At 36.1% G+C, this 10439-nt stretch overlaps 2 pseudogenes across 2 annotated transcripts; both read left to right on the top strand.

Annotated features, from left to right (window-relative positions):
- Positions 1-1033: 1033 nt before the first annotated feature.
- LOC308416487 (peptidyl-prolyl cis-trans isomerase D-like) lies at positions 1034-2906 on the top strand (annotated as a pseudogene). Its single transcript has 2 exons — positions 1034-1983; positions 2764-2906. The product of its transcript is annotated as a peptidyl-prolyl cis-trans isomerase D-like (transcript).
- Positions 2047-2640, top strand: LOC308436545 (translationally-controlled tumor protein-like; annotated as a pseudogene). The gene has a single exon. The product of its transcript is annotated as a translationally-controlled tumor protein-like (transcript).
- Positions 2907-10439: the final 7533 nt, after the last annotated feature.

Raw genomic sequence — 10439 nt, 5'->3', positions numbered from 1 at the left:
AATTTTCTACATTCAGTGGGTACAGAGCATGGAACTACGAATCTCATCTTAACAAAATATGGTACTTATTTTAAGTTCACACAATTTTGTAAATAGCATTAGATTATAGTGCTCTGGTTTTTATTTTTATGTGCCATGAGAAAAGGTGGTCATATGCTCTTATGAATATAGACACAAGTAAATGATTGATCTGTAGCCTACTCTCACCCTCTAAGCTTTTCCTTACTGCCAGTCTCAATGTATTCATGTTTCTATATTGTCAGAGTATGAGGATAAATTGTGTGTTGTTTGCTGTTTTAAAAAGTAGTATAACTATGATTTATAAATTAATAATGATTTACTGCAACTAAATATCTCAGAAATTAACTTAGAAAATGATTGGCTTCTATTTCATGATAACAAGCCATCATGTCAGGGAACATATGGCAACATAAACATGATTCAGTTGTTTTATTATATCCACAAATGGGAAGCAGAAGAGATGAATGTTAGTGCTCAACACCTTTAGCTTTTCTTACCCAGTCCAGTGCTCCAGACCATCAAATAATGCAACATAAATTAAGACGAGCATTTCCAACTCAGTTAATCTACTCTAGAAACTTCTTCACAGACATACCTAGAAGTTCGCATCTACTGTGATTCTAAATACTATTAAGTTGGCTATCATGATGAACCATCAAGATTGACCATCATCAACCAAAATCTGATTAGGGCCTATGAGTATGAGCTTTCCAGATCTGATCTTGTACATTTGTTTACATATATTGAGACTAATTTTCTATTGTTGTTTCTTTTTAAAAGATTTTTTACATAACAAACTCTGAATATATATATATATATATACATATATACATATATATAACATTTTTATATATATATATATATATATATATATATTATATATATATTTGTGTTAAATATGATCTAAATATATGGTATGGGTCTCCAGCTCATAACATAGAAATGCAGTAGAGCTTAATCCCCTCTCGTGCAAGAGATACTCCTGCCTTACTTTCTAGCACCTGCAGTGAAGATGTCCCACCCATCCCCATCAGCCAAGCCCTCCAATTCCAAGAACCCACTAGTCATCTTTGATGTGGACATCAGCAGGGTGTGAGTTGGACAAATTGTTTTAGAATTGTTTGCAGATATTGTTCCCAAAACTGCAGAAAATTGTCATGGATTCTGTACAGGAGAGAAAGGCACTGGATAAATAACAGAAAAACCTCTCCATTTTAAAGGATGCCTTTTCCATAGAATTATTGAGAAATTTATGATTCAGGATGGAGACTTCCCAAATCAATAATGGAACAGGTGTAGAAATTATATACAATGAAATGTCTAAGGATGAAATATTTCATTATACGCATGAGTGGAGGGTTTGCTGAGCAAGGCAAATTCAGGCCCCTACACGAATGTTTCTCAGTTCTTTATCACAACAGTTCCAACTCCTTATTTGGATGGGACACACGTGGTATTTGGTCATGAATAAAAGAAATAGGTGTGGCAAGGATGTTAGAGAATGTAGAAGTGAATGTGAAAACCAGCCAACTGTGCTGTCATAGAATGTGGAGAAGTGAAAGAAGGGGATGACTGGGGAGTATCTTGGTAACAGTCATCCAGATTTCCCCGAGGAAGCAGATATAGATTTAAAAGATGGAGATAAAATTTTATTAATATGTGAAGACTTAAAAAATAATGGAAATAATTTATTGAAGTCTCAGAACTGGTAAATAGCTAATAAAATATATGAAAACATCTTAAGGCATGTGGATAGTTTAAAGGCTGTTAATAAGAAAGTAGATATATCCAGACTGCATGCTGGATTGCAGATGTGCACTGAATATTGGTGCTTGTAAATTGAAGACATCCAATTGGCAGGGGGCAGTTGACAGTTGCTTGGATGTTCTAGAAATGGATCCTTCAAATACTAAAGCACTGTACTAAAAAGCACAAGGATGGCAAGGATTAAAAGACTATGAGCTTTTTCTGCCTGCCCCTTCCCCCAAGCTCTGCTCAGGCTCATGCTCTCTAGTTCTGCTGTCCCCAGTCGTCAACCTGGACTTCATCAGCCAGGACAAGCTGTTCTCTGACATCTATAAGATCCAGGAGATTGCGGACGGGCTGTGCCTACAGGTGGAGGGCAAGAGGGTCAGTAGAACAGAGACTGTCCTCTGCTCATTGGTGGAAATGCTTCTGCTGAAGGTCTGAAGGGTGAAAGTACTGAAAGCACAGTGGTCACTGTTGACATTGTCATGAACCATCACTTACAAGAAACCAGCTTCACAACAGAGCCCTAGAAAAAGTACATCAAAGACTACAGGAAATCGGTCTAACTCGAAGAACATAAACCAGGAAGAGTGAAGCCTTTTATGACTGGGGCTGCAGAGCAAATGAAGCACATCCTTGCTAACTTCAATAACTACCAGTTTTTTATTGGTGAAAACATGAATCCAGATGGCATGGCTGTTCTCCTGGACCACCGTGAAGATGGTGTAACTCCATTCATGATTTTCTTTAAGGACGGCTTAGAGATGGAAAAATGTTTACAACTTGGATCTATCACCTGTCACCGTAATTGGCTGCTGCTTACTATCCACACACCAGGACTTAGGACAAATGGGACTGATGTCATCTTGAGCTCTCATTTGACCATGATTTATATGGAGGGAGGCACTAGTTTTTAAAGAAAAACATGTCATGTGAGTTGTCTAAAAATAAAGTGCATTTAAATTAAAAACACAAACAAACAAATAACATGAGCAAGCATTGGCTGATTTTGAGAAGGTGCAGGAGATCGCCCCAAGAGAAAAAGCTATCCCAGTAGACCTGCTTTTAAAGTCAAACAAATGATAAAAGCATATACAGATAAAAAGAAAGCAATGTTCACAAAAATGTTTACTTAATAAATATTAAACCTTCCTTATTATATATTGATAAAAGACAATATATGTTACTCTTTACATGATCTCTAATGTTCTTGCCTTGATCTTTGTCATTGTTTACATAGCATGATGACAAAGTTTCCTTCTTAATAAAGTGTTGCAAAATTATATGTAATATATATATATATATATATATATATATATATATATATATATATATATATATATGTATAGATAGATAGATAGATAGATAGATAGATATAGATAATGAATGGAATATATGGAATTCTCAATTCATTTAAAATGTTCAAGATTATGTAAATGGTAGTATAAAGTTATTTTAGAAGGTGTTTTAAAATAATTATGTCTGTATGATTTAGCCAAGTGACTAAGTACATAATGCCCTGGCCCATTCCTATTTGTTGCATGATTTTCATTGTGTGGTTAGAGCACGCTTATTTAGTACGTTATCTCATGCATGATTTACTTTCTTATTTGTGCTGAAGAATACCCATGTTACTGCCTGTTATTTGTATAGATCTTCCTCTGCTTTTCTTTCACCCATCAGAATTTATTTTGTAATAGAGCACAGAGTGATAATCAAATTTCCTGGTTTCCTAAAAGAACGCTCATTATTGCAAAGTCCTTTATGAACTGGTCAAAAATTTTCTCATTGTTCTGTGATGGTGGCACTTTTACATATCAGGCTTCTGTTGATCTTCCTGTTCATCTCATAGTAATAATTGCACTAGATAATGAGGTGCAGTTATTGACTGAAAGCACATACGGAGTCTCAGTGACTGTAATAGGCTTCTCTGTTTGATTTATGACATGCATAAAACTTATCCTTCTTTTAATCATGAATATTTTAACATTGTGTAGCTCTCTTCCAATCATACCCAGATAAGTCCTTCAAGTTTTTCAGCAGAGCATTTTTACTGTTTTTGAGTACTACAAGTATTTCAGTTGACATTTTTCTTTTTCCTTTAGTAACCTTGACATCTCTGTACAGAAGTTGTTCTTGGGCATTTGCTAAAACAATATATTCAGACTATTCTTTTCAACAGTTACCCCTCATTATGGTCCCAATGTGTTTATTGTTAATGGCATACAGCTATACTTTGTAGCTATTCTAATTTGACTTCTCCTCATTTTATCTATATATTTCATTTTGATTTGTGATATATTTTATTCATTTTGACATTATATAGTTAGATTATTTTGTGCTTCCAGGAAATATTTTTCATTCTATTCTGTCTATTTGAAAGTAGTGGTTTGATATTATTTCCTATATAAGTATGAATGCTTAATACACACACCTATATCAGCTTGTTTTCAATTGCCTTCATTGTCTCCTGTCCACTCTCTCTTCTTTATTCTCCATTTCTTCTATTTCTTTGATTTTTTACTTTTGTATCTTTTTAATGGGTTACTTGATCAATAATTCCAAAGAATATTATCATATGGGAAATCTACTATTAGATATTATTGTTAAAATATAATTAGTCTCTTTTTATTTAGAATTAATTATATTTTTCATAAAATTATAATAAATCTCAACATGAGAAACACCTTATGCTACATAATAGAGGAAAACAACACTTGCCTGAAACCAACCCAGAGCTGCCCATTTGCCACTGTGTAGACTCTGCTCACTACTGAGGTGAAATTAGCACAGTGGATTTGTTTTTATAATGTTTCCACCTAGTGCTGGTTGCTGGTTTATCTGAAGCTATAGAAATGTTTATTCAATGCTCATTTAGATATTTTAAAGGAAAGTCTGAAATTGTTTCTAACACCAGAAGCAATTGCTATATAAAATATTTAATGGTGAACATAAGTCAGTGGTCATACTTTTCTTTCTAGCAAAAAGTATATGCCACCCCTAAATCTCCACTCATAGGCTCATGAATCCTGTCAACATGTTACAGTATGTATGTTTAAATTGTGGCACTCCCACTAAAACTGTTCCAGTATCTATTAGGCCAGTATAGTCAGCATCTCTACTGTTCTCACCATCTCACCTGGCTCTGCACACTGAGTGGGAAAGCCTGCATATGCCAATTCGCTTTTAACCCAATGCTAACCCTGTTTTATGTGGGAAGCAGCATTCAGTTATGTAGTTGTCTGTCTGTATATCACTGAAGAAATATCTGAATGCTTTATACAGGGATCTCCCTTTATATTTCCAATTTAATAATAATGGAAGTGGCAGAAAACCTGTTATGAGCCCTTGCCGTATATGTGCAACTCTGCAAAGCACTTAACAAGTTGCTTCATTTCATTCTCACAGCAAGACTGTGGGCTAGTAACACTATTATCCCTGTTTTACCAATGAGAAAATTGAGGCTCATGGAGATTTCCCTGTCTGCTGAAGGTTTTGTAGTGAAGATGGAGCTGAATCTTAAATGAAGTGTGAATATCAACAGTCTAAGCCTGTGTTGTGTGCTGTATTTAACCCTTTATATTTAGCATAAAACAAAAAGCTTAATATATGTAAACTAGCGGTAATCAGGCATGTTTTAAAATGAATGACAGCCATTATATAATCAGGCTTATACCGAGTTGTTTAAGAGACAATAGAAGTCAGCAGATCAATAGCAAAAGCTTAAAGATTTGAGGCAATTGAATTATGTGTATAATGTAGCATTTGCATCAAAACTGAGGTATAGGCGCCAGTCAATAAAGTCTGCTTGGCTAAGCAGGAGGTATCAAAGAGAGGATTAGCACAAAATGTTATAGCTAGCCTCAACTACACTTGATAATTTAAGAGTTGCTCTAACAGTCCATTGATTTCTTTGCAGCACTGAATTAGGGAAAGCAAATCTCATATTATACCACAGGTGAAAAGAAGGAATATATAATGAACAACTTGATAGGATATAATGGATTCTTTCAAGAGATCAGAGATGAGGTCAGGTTACTTTGCGATGTCTGCTCTGAGTGTCTTTTTAAAGGTAGGAGCAGGAGGCCGGTTTTCTAAAGGCCTCATTGCTGCTCCTCAGCACATAGGCTTTATAGTGGCTGTCAGTGCTGGTCAGTGTCACAACCTCACTGTGTAGAAATTACATTGAAGTCTCTTCTGGAGAAGTGCTATTTCTTGTTACTACAGAGACACTTGATTGTGCAAACCAAAAATGGCCAACTCCATAAGAGACACAGAGCTGGATGAAGCCTCAGGCAAAGCGTGGAAATCTTCAGAGGAAACAGGAATGCAGTTGGTCATGTCAGTGAGCCACAGGTACTGAGCAACGGAGTTGTTGTTGGTGCTGCTGTAAGACCCCCAGGCCCTAGAAGTCTTAGCTCAGAAGTGTGACCCACAGAACACAATTAGACGACAGACTGCTGTAATAACAAGAGGTTTACTTCCATACTTACGGGGTTGCTCATCCTCGCAGGGAGACTCAACCCCGAATTCAAAAAGCACACATCTTTTGTTCTTTACAGCGGGTAGATTTCAGCAATAGAATAGCTGTCTTATTCTCATTGGTGGATCAACAGACCTTTTCAGCCATTAGCTACCCACCCCCAAGGAGTTGTTCTTGGCTTAGTTATGTCCCTAAGAAGAAGGGAGGAACTGTGTGATTGATTGGGCAGAGTCGGGCTGACTTCTAGTGGTTTTTCTCAGAAATTATCACCAGGAGGGGTAAAGGGTTTTTTTCTAAAGCAGCCATTTTTGTTGTTCCTTAACTCAGCTTAGACAGCATAGCCTGACCTGTCCATTAAAACTTCGTTGTTACATTTGCAGAACCTTGTTTATACATTCTCAAAAACTTTGAGGGGTTTAGGCTGATGATGACACATATTTGGACTTTTCTACGAGACCTTGTGACAGTCAGCCAGTAAATTCTGTCCTTGTCTACTTTCTCAAGAATGGGTGTTTTGGAAGTCTCAGAGCCCTGCTGTAATTCTGGTGGGAAAGGGTTTGAGAGGCAGCAGTACAATTGCTTCCTAACATCCATTTAAAAGTCTAAAGCAGCCAGGATGATGATAAGTTCCTCTAGCACAATACATTGAATACACTCGGTAAGGTAATTTATTTGTATTAAAATTTGACTTTAAATAGTAGTATCAAACATGTTGGTTAGATTTTGCAGCTATACTTCTCAGGTTAATTAAGAAACAATCTGATAGAAATATCCCTATTCCTTTGGTTCTTACAATCTTTGTGCCCTCTATTCTGCAATATTCCTTGAGCCTTAGGTGTGGAAGTGTGTTTTAGATGAGTGCTCTGCAGTTTGATTTTATTTATTTATTTATTTATTTATTTATTTATTTATTTGGTAATTGTTTCTGTCTGTTTTATATTTTCCTCGATGAGTCATGAAGACATTGCTCTTAGGGATTATGCTTGCTTAGTAAATGGTGGTTATAGATTCTCCTCCAATAGCATGACTTCCTTAGCATTGAAGAGCTGTTTTTGTCTACACCTGAATGATATCACTCTTATACAACAGATTCTTAGGCCCAAAGAGAAAGAAGTTTTTGGTCACCACCACAGCATCTCTGCTACTAGTATATCTAAAAGTTTACCCTGACACGGTAGCAGTTCATGGACATTGTAGCTGAGTTGAACTATTGATCAATTTCCTTTTTTCGAAGCTTGCCTGAAGCTTTCTGGTGGCATAAAAGCTAGTTTTTAGAGAGGTTCACCAACATGATGTCGCAAATATAAGTTGAAAAAGGATGACTTCAAAATCATACCAAACTGCATAGTGAAAAGCCCACAGGCCTCAACCTTACCTTAAGAACTCTAGAAAACTGAGTAAAGCTTGGAGCAGGGGAGAGAGTCCTCCACAGGAAAGAATACACCAAGTTGTTTATCTAGTAGCAAAAGTCCTGAAAGAATACAAAGAAGTAACAGTATATGCACATAACTGGTTATATTTAGGAATATATGTACAAACACATATGCATGCAATAACACTATGTGAAAACAAGATGGGTATATGGGAAGGTTGAATGGAGTATAGGGAAGGACAAAATGATAAAATTAAATTACAAATTCAACTATAAAAGAGAGCAGTGGGTGTGAATACTACCTAATGGCAAAGCAGGTGTTCAGTGGAATCTCCAAAAGTAGCTCTGTGTATGTGGAAAACCGTGAAGTTTGGAAGCTGCAGAAGGTGCAGAACGTAATCCTGGTTGCTCCTGCGGGATAGTTAGGAATGTGGAGAAGCAAACGAGGGAGAAGAGTGAAGGGTAGTGTTGGTGTAATTTAGAATAAAAACATGTATTCTCTTTTGCCAAGGAACACAGGCCTGGGTCTTTTTGCCCATCTTAGCTCTGAGATAAGTTGCTACAGGCTCCCCTCTCTGGAATTGCCCTTTCCTCTCTGCTTAGCTCCACTAATAGCCAGCTAGTGCCTTTTGTAATAGGTAAGATTGTGCCCCAAGCACCTCCCAGCCTAATTTCAGATTGATCTCAACCAATCCCCAACCCAGAGAAGCAAGGAGCTCTTTCTCTACACACCATTGCTTCATAAATAGAAAAATTATCAGCTTTATTTTGAATCTTGCTAGATAAAACAGTTGCTGGGCACAGAGTTCCCTGCCTAACTTTATCAGATAGTTTATATCAGCCATCTGCACATGGGAAAAGCTGCAGGTTCTAGCTATTTCAAGATCTTGCATGCTTAGATGTTTCTCATTCTAAAAGCCTGCCCTACACTACCTCAGAGTAAAAGGTTTGGAAAAAAAACTTCTAATCAAATGGTCCCAAGAAACAAGCTGCAGTAGCCATCATAATATCGAATAAAATAGATTTTCAATCAAAAGTCATTAAAAAAGAAAAGGAAGAATATTTTTTACTCATCAAAGGAAAAACCTATCAAGATTAACACTCAGTCCTAAACATCTATGCTCCAAACACAAGGGCACTCATATTCATAAAAGAAAAGCTACTAAAGTTCAAAGCATATATTGCACCACACACCATAATAGTGGGAGACTTCAAAACCCTACTCTCATCAATGGACAGATCATGGAACAGACACCAAACAAAGACACAGTAAAACTAACAGAAATTATAAACCAAAATGAATTTAACAGACATTTACAAATTATTTCATCTTAAAACAAAACAAAAAAAATACCTTCTCAGCATCTCACAGCACCTTCTCCAAAATTGACCAAATAGTCAGTCACAAAATAGGCCTCAATAGATATAAGAAGATAAAAATAACCCCATGCATCCAATCAGATTATCATGGACTAAAGCTGGTCCTCAATAACAAAAAAACCAACACAAAGCCCACATACACATGGAAACTGAACAATGCTCTACTCAATGATAGCTTGGTCAAGGAAGAAATAAAGAAAGAAATCAAAGACCTTTTAGAATTTAATGAAAATGAAGGCATCACATACCCAAAATTATGGGACACAATGGAAGCAGTGAAAAAAGAAAACTCATAACTCTGAGTGCCTGCAAAAAAAAATGGAGAGAGCATACACTAACAACTTGACAGCACAGTTTAAAGCTCTAGAACAAAAAGAAGCAGATACAACCAAGAGAAGTAGAGGGCAGGAATTGATCAAACTCCGAGCTGAAATCAACCAAATAGAGGTAAAAAGAGCTATACAAAGAATCAACAAAGCCACCAGCAAGATTGATAAACACTTACACAGACTAATGAGAGGGCACATAGAGAGTGTAGAAATTAACAAAATCAGAAAATGAAAGGGGAGACATAGCAACAGAAACTGAAGAAATTCAAGAAGTCATCATATTCTACTACAAAAACCTATACACACAAAAACTGGAAAATCTAGTCGAAATGGACAATTTTCAAGACAGGTACCAGGTACCAAAGTTAAATTAGGATCAGATAAACCATCTAAACAGCCTCATAACACCGAAAGAAATAGAAGCCATCATCAAAAGCCGACCAATCAAAAAAATAAAAAAAAAAAAACTCAGGAAGTGATGGGTTTAGTGCAGAATTCTATCATATATTCATAGAAGACCTAATACCAATACTCTCCAAACTATTCCACTGAATAGAAAAAGAAGGAATACTACCTAATTCATTTATGAAGCCACAATTACACTCATTCATAAACCACACAATGAACCTACAAATAAAAAGAACTTTAGACCAATTTTCCTCATGAACATTGATGCAAATATACATAATAAAATTCTTGCAAATGAATTTAAGAACACATCCAAATGATCATTCAGCATGATCAAGTAGGCTTCATCCCATGGATGCAAGGATGGTTTAATGTACTGAAATCCATCAATGGCCTCCACTATATAAACAAACTCAAAGGAAAAAAAAAAAAAAAAAAAAAAAAACATGATCATCTCTCTAGATGCTTAGAATGCATTTGATAATATTAAACACCCTTTCATGTCAAAAGTCTTGGAAAGGTCAGAAATTCAAGGATCATTATTAAACATAGTAAAAGCAATATACAGCAAACCAGTAGCAAATACCAAACTAAATGGTGAGAAACTTGAAGCAAGCCCACTAAAATCAGGGACTAAACAAGACTACCCACTTTCTCTCTACCTATTCAATATAGTACTGGAGGTACTAGCCAGAGT

Source organism: Micromys minutus (genome assembly GCF_963924665.1).
Source record: "Micromys minutus genome assembly, chromosome: 1".
Lineage (NCBI taxonomy): Eukaryota > Metazoa > Chordata > Mammalia > Rodentia > Muridae > Micromys > Micromys minutus.
This window is presented reverse-complemented; position numbering and strand designations above follow the sequence as displayed.